Raw genomic sequence first — 11,073 nt, 5'->3', positions numbered from 1 at the left:
CCTACAAGGCCTGTTTCCTGGCAGTGCTTGTCTGTGCACAGTAGATGTGCTGCTGAGTGATGCTCCAGTGAGACGGATAAAATTGTTTTAGTTTTCAGTTTTGAATGAAAAGTCAGTTATGAAAATCATGTGAATTGACAGTAAAATCTCTGCACTTAAAGCAACAAACTTCTATCAACGGATCTCTAATAGCTCTTTTCAAACGGGATCAAAATATGCTTGTTCTCTTTTGGAAAGCTTTAAAAATAGGCTGAAATGACCTAAAGGAGATTAAGTGGTGTTGATTTGGGTTTTGTCTACATTAGCAAAGAAGTCAACACAACAGGAACAGAAAATTATGGCGGCCTTGAGGCTCTTCACTTCTTCATTCCTTCCAGTTCAGGAAGTTTACTTCAAATTGGATCTAATTTGCCATGGTGTTGAACATCCTCCTCAGACAAGGTTCAAAACTTTTGAAAATAAACCCTCCAGAGTCAAATGTAAACACGTGTCAATTGTATTGCTGCAAATAGATGTTAATAATAAATAGTTTTAAAGGCGTTTTAAACACATACCTCTGTGTGTATGCATATGTAGAGAGGGGTTTTCCATTGTTGTGTAATAGGAACCCTGAGAAATTTGAGAACTCTAAACTGTAAATGTGTACAAAACAAAGTACTTAACAGAACTATCTGAACCACACTTAAAAAAACATGATGCAGCATCTGAAGTAAACAAACTTATCTTGATTAGTAAGCGTGCATGAAGACTTAGCTACCTTGATGGGTGATCTACAAATAAACAGGATACCAAGGTTAAAGAAGACACCCACTTCCCAGGGAACAAATCAACCAATCATTCTCACAGCAGAGGTGGAAACACCTCTACACTGTGGGTATGAGACTGCAAGAAACATCGCTTGGATTCCTGTCATCTTCAGAACTGGGTGTGCAAAACTCCGGATCCTGATCAGTGTTACTACATACATGTGTGTTGTACTATTATTGTTGGAAGGAACAACTGCTGCAGTACAGCATTTCTTATCTCTCCTTTTGGGCAATAAGGAACATCACAACTTGCCCATGCATATCTCAGCCTGGCAGCGGAACAAGAAGCCACTAGTCCTTCACAGATTCCAGGGGAGCCACCATCAACACAACACTACTCTCTTCTGACCAGAGTCACACCCCAGTTTACAGCCCTTCATCCTCAGCGTTTCCACCTGAACAAAGTTATACTAGCATTCATATTCTCCACCAAACTCTTGGCTGGGAAGAACAGGGTCATTCAACAGTGTTACTGAATGAGGAAGGAGACTGACCACGACTATTTTAATAGTTTATGTAGACTATAACATGTAAGTATGATAACTCAAGGACAACAGCAGATACAATTATGTCTTGGCACTATTATAGTATCATTATCTCATAGATATCTTGTAGTTAAAGTGAGATAGCTATGAGATACCTACAAGATAGCTGTGACAACAAGGACAGATACCTAAGAATTTATGAAATAACAAAAATAAGAGAAAGACAAAGAAAACAAGTTGAAGACAATTATATACAGTTTCTATAGGCTTCTTCAAGTGGCATAATTATGCTGGTGATATAGTATATTTCGTGTTTGCTAGTAGCCATGGTTAATAATTGTGCTAGTAGCCATAGTTACCTCACATATGGGCACAATTATGAGGTTTTGAAACCTGGTTGAACAAGACTTTGAATAGTGGGCGAGATGATAACCTTGATTATTGATAAGAAGTTTGTTAAGAACAAGTTTTGATCTCCAAACCCTAGACCAGGGGTTCTCAAACTTTCCTTCACCACAGACCCCCTTTAAATACCTTTTGTGGCCATGGACCACCAAGACTTAATTCAAGATTTAAAGCACTAGACTTCCTCAAGGGGCAACACTGGGACTGGGAGAGCACCTTCACACTTGTTACCGGAAGCCAGCTCTGAAGATTCCAGCAACAGAGGGACTTGCTGGTGAATCTGAGGGCCAAGGGGAGAGTCATCCAGCAAAGATGAGGGTGCTGCTACCTCTCATGTGAGTCAGGGCAGGTTGTGGGGGTGGGACTTGAGTATGAGAGAAGCATTGAGGGGAGAGGGCTGTGGGAAAAGGAGGCACAGTGCTTGCCACGGGCCAGACCAGATGTTTTTGGGCTGGACATTCCCCACCTCTTCTTTAAGCCTTTGCATACCGCCTGTGACAACATTGCGCCCCCCCAGGGGTCCACGGACCACAGGTTGAGAACCACTGCCCTAGACAATAAGCAGAACATCCTGGACCATAAAAGTGAATGTCTAGTATTACTTAACTTGGCAACGAAACTAACTTCTGAGTGTCCTGGAAGTGAACTACCTTCAATATAATACCAAAAAACCACACCCACAGGTCAAAAAGACCCCTGCCCAAGTTAAGACCCTTCCCCTGAGCATGAGGAGTAGTAGAAGCATTATGTAAGCTGTATTATAATTGTATGTTAATCACTAACAAATCAGTATCTAACAGGCGTGTTTGGAAAAGTACTAACCTCTGATTTTTGTGTATAAAAGGAGCATGAAAACCTGCTGTTGTGGTGCTTAATTTGTGGAAAGGTCTACCAAGCACTCAGGCCTGAATAAATACAATATCTCTCCTGAGAGCATTAGGATTGGTTTGTTGCATGCCAGGCACAAATCCACTTTTTGGATAACACTGACAGAATCACTTTTCCTGGTATAGTTGAGGCTCACTAGTTTCTGCCAATTCTTGGAATCCAGTTATAGGGAAATAAAAGAAATAAGCTCTGTCACATGTGTGTTTGAATCTTTAAAGAAGGCTATTAAGGAGAGGAATTAAAAACATATTTCATAGGAGCATATAAGCATTATAAGTATGGATAGCTTGGACATTAGCTTGCCTAGTCTACATTGGGCTATTAAAAACAGGCTCACTGGCAAGCAATACAGGATTAATCCTCTACTGTCCACCCTGTTCACTTCACTATAGTGACTGGGCAGCTATCTTACATCCATGTAAAGCAGAAGGCTCAAAAATAGAAGTATTTAATGGGTTAACAGAAAAATAAACATGTTTACAGTGTAATAGCAAATCCCAGCTACTCAGCAGTAAATGTTGGTACAGCTACCCAGGAGACTGAAGGGCTATGAAAAAAACTGATGTATTATTTTAACATAAGACACAGGCATGAGTTTTGGGTTTGTTTTTCACTCTGTCCACAAGTATGTTTCGATTCTTTTGAGAGATTATCTGTGAGATAGAGACATCTGGAAGAAAGAGGATATAATTCTGAATTTCTCATTAAGAATAAAGAAAATGTTCAAAACATATTACTACTAGAATTCTATCAGTTCATGTGGAAATGTTTCATTACAGTAATTTTTCATACTACAGTGTTTCCTTAATACTTCCACACTTAAGTACTTGATAATACTTATTGAGTACTCTGAATAAATACATAAAGGGCATTATTCCCTTATCTTTTAATAAGTTTTTTTCTTACTTAGTCTTCAAAAAACACACTCCAAAAGACAGTCAAAATTTCCTTTTTACTTGTAAAATAGTCTTTCTCAAAGAAGAATGCCTCCACTTAACTAATGAATTTATTGGCCTCCAGTTTATGTACCCAAAGACCTGCTTTCTGACAGAAGACAATCTGAAGTTGGAAAATAAAAGGAAGTGTGCCTAGCAGGTGCCCCAAATTACAGCAAACAGCTGTAATTGGTGCATTATATATTAATACACTCATTTACTGATTCCCCCAAGTTGAACAAGACGTTGGCGAAATGGTCCTCTTTTCAGTGGCAGAGGAAGAATTTTGATGGACACTTCTGTCGCTCTCTGTTAGGGAGATCCCCTTTTCTTACAATTGTTAGTGTCCTGCTACCTACATGCTAACTTCTGTATTCAAATATACAGCTATTACATGATCAGTGATAAGTTTCTGTATGTAGCCCCGTGATGACATCATAGTAGGAAAATTGGTCATAAATGGAGTTTAGTGTTCTATAACAAGAGCTCCATACCCACCAAGAAGTCAAGGTTTCACATCAGCAAAGCAGAAGTTTACAAGTTCACAGTATACAAGCGTTAAGTGGTAAGTCTATGTGCCAACCTGACCTTCTGAAAGGTTAAAGAAGATTTTAGTGGTGTTTAGATTAGAAGTATAAGCCACTTCCTTCCTTTTTCATTTACAGATGCAGAAATAATCACTGTAAGTATGAATCAGTAGTCCTACTACCACCACTGCAGAAGTCTGATACCCAGCTGTCAACACCAGTTAACAAATACTGCAAGGAAAACAGCCAAACGTAACAAGGTAAAAGAAGGTTGCTCTAGCCCTCATTCACTTTTTAAAGGCAGAGATTTAATATATTGTCCTTGGCCAGCAAGGCCTCCATCCACCAGGCATACCACCACCACCCTTGGCATCTGGGGGCCTCTCTGTGGACAGGCAACCTGGCTGCTCTATAGCAGGAACATCTGCCATGGTATCAACAGAGCTCTGAGCATGAAAGACACTTGAATGGAGCAGGTTTTGGGGGACTCCTCAGTATCCCCATGCTGAGGTTCACTTAGTATTTCTGTCTTATGAACATATGACAACACATCCACAAGTCAAGGTCAGAAGGAAAGAGGGAAAATAAAAGGTATTCTGCAAGTTTATACTCAGTCTATGTGAGTTCTTGCTTTTGAATAATGCAAGGACAATCAGCCTGTACATCACAACCATTTATATTCAATCAGACAGCTCTACTGATATGAAAAAGGTGATATTTTAATTTACTCTTTACTCCTATTTTTGTATAGCACGTACCACCTGTTAGTAATGATGACTCCTGGAGCTATGACTTGTCAGTTATAACAGTTTAATCTGTATCAGCAGAAGACTTCGGAAACCTGGAGCTGACTACTTCCTGATATTCAGCATGAAGAGAAAGACTTATCCATTACACAGCTAGCAAAAGGGTTTGCACTAGTTACATTTTCATTCTGTTCCAACTGGTGATCTCCGTTCTCCTCATACATATATTTACCCCATGTTCACATCAACTGGAAAACTGCAGATTCCAGTGCACTGTTGCACACTGTAGCTCCCTTCCTAAAACCTAATTTTAGATGTTAGCGAACAATTGGCAAGACATGGTGAAGTGCTAGGGGTTCGGATCCCACCTCTGCCACCAATTTATGTTTTGCTGATTAAGGATACCAATTATAGCCAGACACCAGAGTGAAAAGAGTAGGTGTATTTTACTGGAAATAACTAAATAATGTAACATAGTAATACGGAAAACCGTAAGAGAAGACAGAATAGTGCACTTAAAGCAAACAAATAGGAAAATACGGGGTAATGCATCAAATCATTGCTACATGAGAGAGAGAATAGTGATTAAGAAAGATCCATCACCACTTGCATACTTTACCATCATCCAGATCTGCAGACGCTGGGGAGCCCCGGTTACAGCGAGGATTTGGAGATCCTGTCCCGGCACATGGGAAATCCTACGGGGTGCGTCCACCCATAGGTGAGGCATCCAAAGTCGCTGCAAGCGGGTCCAGCCTTATATACCCAAAAATCAGCAAGCCAGAATAACTGGCACCTTTGTTTGGAGTGGAAACATCTGGTTTCACTCTCATATTAGATTCCCCCAGAGTCTGGCCAGGGCTCAAGGAAGAAGCTAAGGGAGTTCCTCTGCTTATCTAATCTATTTATGAGCAAGGTCCACATCTGGTCACAGACAGCTGGCTCCATGGCCTTTTTAACTTGCCCCTACACAAAGAAGGATAAAGATATATTCAGGATAGTCATGTTTTATGATATCTAAGCTATATCTTTCATTAATGAGCGTACATATTTCACTAATGACTACATACTAAGTTAGCAGCTTCGGCTCGGGGCCTGTTGTTCAGGCTTCAATACTTTAACACTTTAGCACTTTTTACATCAGCATAAGCGGTTTGTTATAACCTAGTACAATACCTACTAGCACAATGGTTATCAGTTATAAAATATACAGGATTCATCTATAGGTCAACTCTGGCTTGGGCCTATTGTCCAAGCCTTAGCACTTCACATGGAGAACTGACACTGAGAAGTATACAGACCTGGCCTATCTGCAATGTTTCTGTGTTCAAGCAAATGTGCAAAGTTCTTGGGGCCCACGTGACGCTGGCCACCAACACTGAATGAGAAACCAAAAGCAGCAGACACTTTTCAAAGTACTGGATCTAGAAATGGGGGCTGGGTCAGTGGAGAAAGGTAATTTTTAAGCTCTCTGAGTAGTTTTATTAATACCTGCTTCAAGCTACAGTGAAAAACAATTAATAGGGATGTTAGTTGTAAAACTTTTCTTTCTAGCACATAACAGTGGGATGAAATAAAAGTCCTTCTCAGCCAGAGAAAGAGGCTAAGGTCAAAAGAATCCATCCCTGATCTTACAGTGAACTCAGCATATCAGGAGATGGATTCTTAGTACTAAATCACTTCAGTGTGCTCATACGATAAAGTTGAGACACAATCAATAAAACTGCTAGTTCTTACCCACATTACCAGGTGTCAGTTGTTTGATTCAAGGTTACCCAGGCCCTACAGAACATAACTGAAAAATTACTCCCCATTTTTAGCCTTTGTTACTATATGTAATAACTGTTAAAAAGAAGAAAAGGACTTAGAAGAAAAGGACTAAAAAAACACCGAATAAACTCTGCTCTGCAACTCATTGATTACAGTTCTATTGATTAATCTTGCAAAACTTTTTTCAGCAAAGGAGAATAATTTCCTTTTAATGGGTGAATAAAATATCTAACTTCACCCACTACTTTTATTTTGCTCACAATAAGTGTCATGTACATCCATTTAGAAACAGACTGGCTAGCAAATCATGTCCACTTTCCAAGATTAAGTTAAACATTGGAAGATTCTGTTGTGGAAGAGGGATGCACTACACTCAAAAGAGAGAAGCAGTAATATGTTTTACTGAGGTAAAACAATGGTTTGACAATGTTTGATAGTGAGGTTCATCTTAATATTCAGCTGCATGGAGGAAATATACAAAGAAAAAATTGAGTTAGAATGGTTCATACAGGAGGCATGAAGAGCAAAGAGGACCCTCCCATTGACTCACAAGGTTCAGAGTGGACCCCTTTGCTTTCTAAACCCCTTTTAGGAGTCTAGGTGATCTGGATCCAATCTTAGACTGAGACTTGGTCAATGATTCATGTCTAATGGAATTATTCATACAATGTCTATAACACCTGAGTAGCTACATAGATTATTAATAGTTCATAGTATCAATTCAGCATGCTATCAGTTAATTTACAAGGCTCTGTTTCAGGTAAGGGGTCTCTCAACCTTGAGGAGTAACCTTGAGAGGCATCCCTGCTCAAGGGGAGATCACTGCCATGCAGCCAGCTGCTTCAGCAAGGAAAGCTCAAAGTTTTCCACAGGCTGTCCATGTTTGTAATGTAGTTGGCTGCTAGTCAATAGTATAGACAAGACAGATGTCTTGGTTTAGCTCTGATACGTTGTTCTGTATTTTCGGTTATCTTGTACCTTTGGGTTTTGAAATCAGCTTTCAAAATATTTTTCAAAACACCTTCACTCCCTTGTATGTGAGCCAGGGGCTTTCCAGCTTGCGGGTGTACCCCAGGGACGTGAGGTGTGTTGCTTCTTGGTCAGCCTGAAACAAAATACAGCAAGAAGTCAAGTATATCTGTCACATTCTCCCACCGCTGCAGGATAAACCTGAGAATATCGAGTATACTGTATTTATGCTCTTGTAATTTAAGAATACAATAAAAACAATATTTCTGCTAATTTTTAGCCACAAAGCATTGTAACAGGTAATACAGCTTTGCACAAGACAGAAACTAGGCAGCAGATAAAGCAAAGCATGAGGAACTCTGTGGGTGGTTCCAAGTCATAAACCAGACTTCTCTAAAACGTGGTTGGCCAAATATACTCTAAAGTAGAAGTAGCCTTTTTCCATTCCGTTTTTTGTGGTTAGTTTTTAGTAAGCTACATTTAGTTCTTAAATTTTTCATCTTTTTTTCCTCACACCAAAGATGAAAACATTTGAAACAAATCCTTCTCAAGTTTCACTACTGTGTAACTATGCAGTTCCTCCTGATTTAAGCTAAAATAGATTAGACTAGTTCTTACAGATCTCATAGATGTGTAAGCAGCCAAAATCATATCTTCTCTGACCTTCATCCTCAAGTGTCCACCATCTGTGATTTCTTCCCGTGACACACTCTACTGTTGTCTCCTTCCTGGTGTAGGACATACATGATTATTGACAAGCATGTTCCAACTGCTTTTCTTACATCAACCATTAAAGAAACATCCCATGAAAGCTGTTTCTGCCAGCCTTTCTTTTGCTTTAAACAGAATATCCCAGAAACCAGTCAATGCTTAAAAATGTTTGTATTAATATCTGATGCAGAATACATACTTCTGTATGGCATGAATAGGCAGGATCATCCATCTCTCCCTGTCTTGCTGGTATGTTATTTCCTCAGCAGCAAGTGTTACAAGTTTTGTGCCAACTTAATAGAAACAAATCAGTCTGGAAGTATGATTGATATTTATGCAACTTCTCTCAATTACATAACACATGTGGGCTAATCAGATTTTGAACGGGAGGACGAGGACATGATAGTCTTAAAGTGTTGCTCTTGTGGCAAAGCAGAGAACAGGGGAGTGGAGACAAGTGCATCCCCTCCTGATGGATGCCCCCCTCAGAGAAGCAGTGAAGTTGAAAAGCATGTTTCTCCTTCACATGCACATCCACTATCCCAGGCTTGGTCAGCTGACAGAATTTGCCAGTGATTACCCTACAATCATTTGTAAACCCCAGGGTGTTTGGAGAAAGTTTGGTTTATATTAATTTTAAGTTTAATTATAGAACAGAACTTTATTTGCAGGGATTTTCAAGCTTTGTCATCCTTGACCCTTTCCAAATTAAGCACAAAGAGCAGAATAAATAAATTATTTGTTACAAAGGCTTTGGTCGCAGGTGAGTTATTTTGATCAATATCATGACCTCAACATTGTTCTCAGACATGCTTTTCCCTGTTGCTCTACAATTACATCTCTTAAGACCTGCATTGCTCCAATTACTCTCCACTTCCTTCACATATCTATATGGTATGCCCTTCAAGTTTTAACTCAGTTGAGAGCCTCTGTGGTGTGAAACTATTCAATCATCTTTAAGTTTTGTTTGCACAGTTCCTAGCAATAGCCTATGTCCTTTCCCAGGAGATGTTTATTTTGCATACAATGTGAGCAGTGTTCCCTTGCTTGTGTTTAAGACTTGAAAACCACCCAGAAGATCTATATTTGCCTCAAATAGCTTCTTAACTGCTACCTCCTGTCATTCAAAAAACACCTTAAGTTATCCTGTTTCATAAAAAACTGACATGCACTTTTACATACTGTGACTCCACTGGAAAAATTAGGAAGTACCTAGACACATCTAGACCATAGTTTAGCACACAAAACTTCGTTTATTGCTCAACACTGGGAGCTTATGACCACCAGCTGGGCTCATGACCCAAGCCACTTCCTGAAGGCAGGGAGAAGAGTGTCTTGTGGAGCTGATCCTCTTGTGCTTTCCTGGTGACAGGCACTGCAAGCCCAGCATTTCCATGACCACACAGAGTAAAGAAGCTACATGTCAACCAGCTCCAAGTCTTCACGGGACACCACAAATCTTCTAATGTTCATAGATATTCATCTTTCCATGCCACCCCTTCTCACCTCTGTCCCATTTACACCATTTTGCCTCAGATTTGTTCTCCTTTTATATTACAGGCAGCTACATTGTTATCCTCAGTGGTGAAGCCTTATTTCCTACCTCCTTGTTATAATTCACAAGATTTATGAGTGATTGTGTTATAGTATACTTCACATTTGCTAGTAACCATGGTTAACAATGGTGCTAGTAGCCACAGTTACCTCACATATGGGGACAATTATGAGGTTTCGAAACCTGGTTGAACAAGACTTTGAATAGTGGCCGAGATGATAACCTTGATTACTGATAAGAAGTTTATTAAGAACAAGCTTTGATCTCCAAACTCTAGACAATAAGCAGAACATCCTGGACCATAAAAGAGAATGTCTAGGATTACTTAACTTGGCAATGAAACTAACTTCTGAGTGTCCTGGAAGTAAACTACCTTCATTATAATACTAAAAACCACACCCACAGGTCAAAAAGACCCCTGCCCAGGTTAAGACCCTTCCCCTGAGCATGAGGAGTAGTAGAAGCATTATGTAAGCTGTATTATAATTGTATGTTAATCACTAACCAATCAGTATTTAACAGGCGTGTTTGGAAAAGTACTAACCTCTGATTTTTTGTATAAAAGGAGCATGAAAACCTGCTGTTGGGGTGCTTGATTTGTGGAAAAGTCTACCAAGCACTCAGGCCTGAATAAATACAATATGTCTCCTGAGCATGTTAGGACTGGTTTATTGCATGCAGGGCATGAATATGCTTTTTGGATAACAATATGAAACAATGAATTGTGGTGAAGATAGATATGGTCAGTTGTGGGAGACTGTCCAAATTTTATCAAGTTAAAATTTCAACTCTGAAAGATGCTACTTATCTGTCACTACCCCTAAACATTTCTAAACTCAAACAGGCATTTTTTATGATTAAGGCAGTCTTCCTTTCTTTTCTGCTTCTTAGGTCAAGAGGGATGAGGTAGTAGCTGTGTACACAAAACCCATTTATTTTGAGAAAAGAAAAACAAAGGGAATTTTCAATTGTTTACTCAGGTATACATGACTCTGCTAGAGTTGTTCATGTAGAGGACACATTTTTTGGAAACATACTCTGGTATGTTCTTCAACACAGCATGTATGTTCAAAATCATTGAAAATAAAGTCCTCACTGAGAGAATCCCATCATCTCTTGTGCCTGGAGAACCAAGCCATAATGCTGCATCACTAAGTGAAAAAAAAAAACTGCGGTCAAACAAGACACAGTAGAAACTATAAAACTGTTTTACTGATATTTAAACTCATCTGTCAATCTCCTTTTTTACAGTTCTGTGACCTTCTGGCTTCATAAG

Source organism: Strix aluco, chromosome 5 (assembly GCF_031877795.1).
Source record: "Strix aluco isolate bStrAlu1 chromosome 5, bStrAlu1.hap1, whole genome shotgun sequence".
NCBI classification, from domain to species: domain Eukaryota; kingdom Metazoa; phylum Chordata; class Aves; order Strigiformes; family Strigidae; genus Strix; species Strix aluco.
This window is presented reverse-complemented; position numbering follows the sequence as displayed.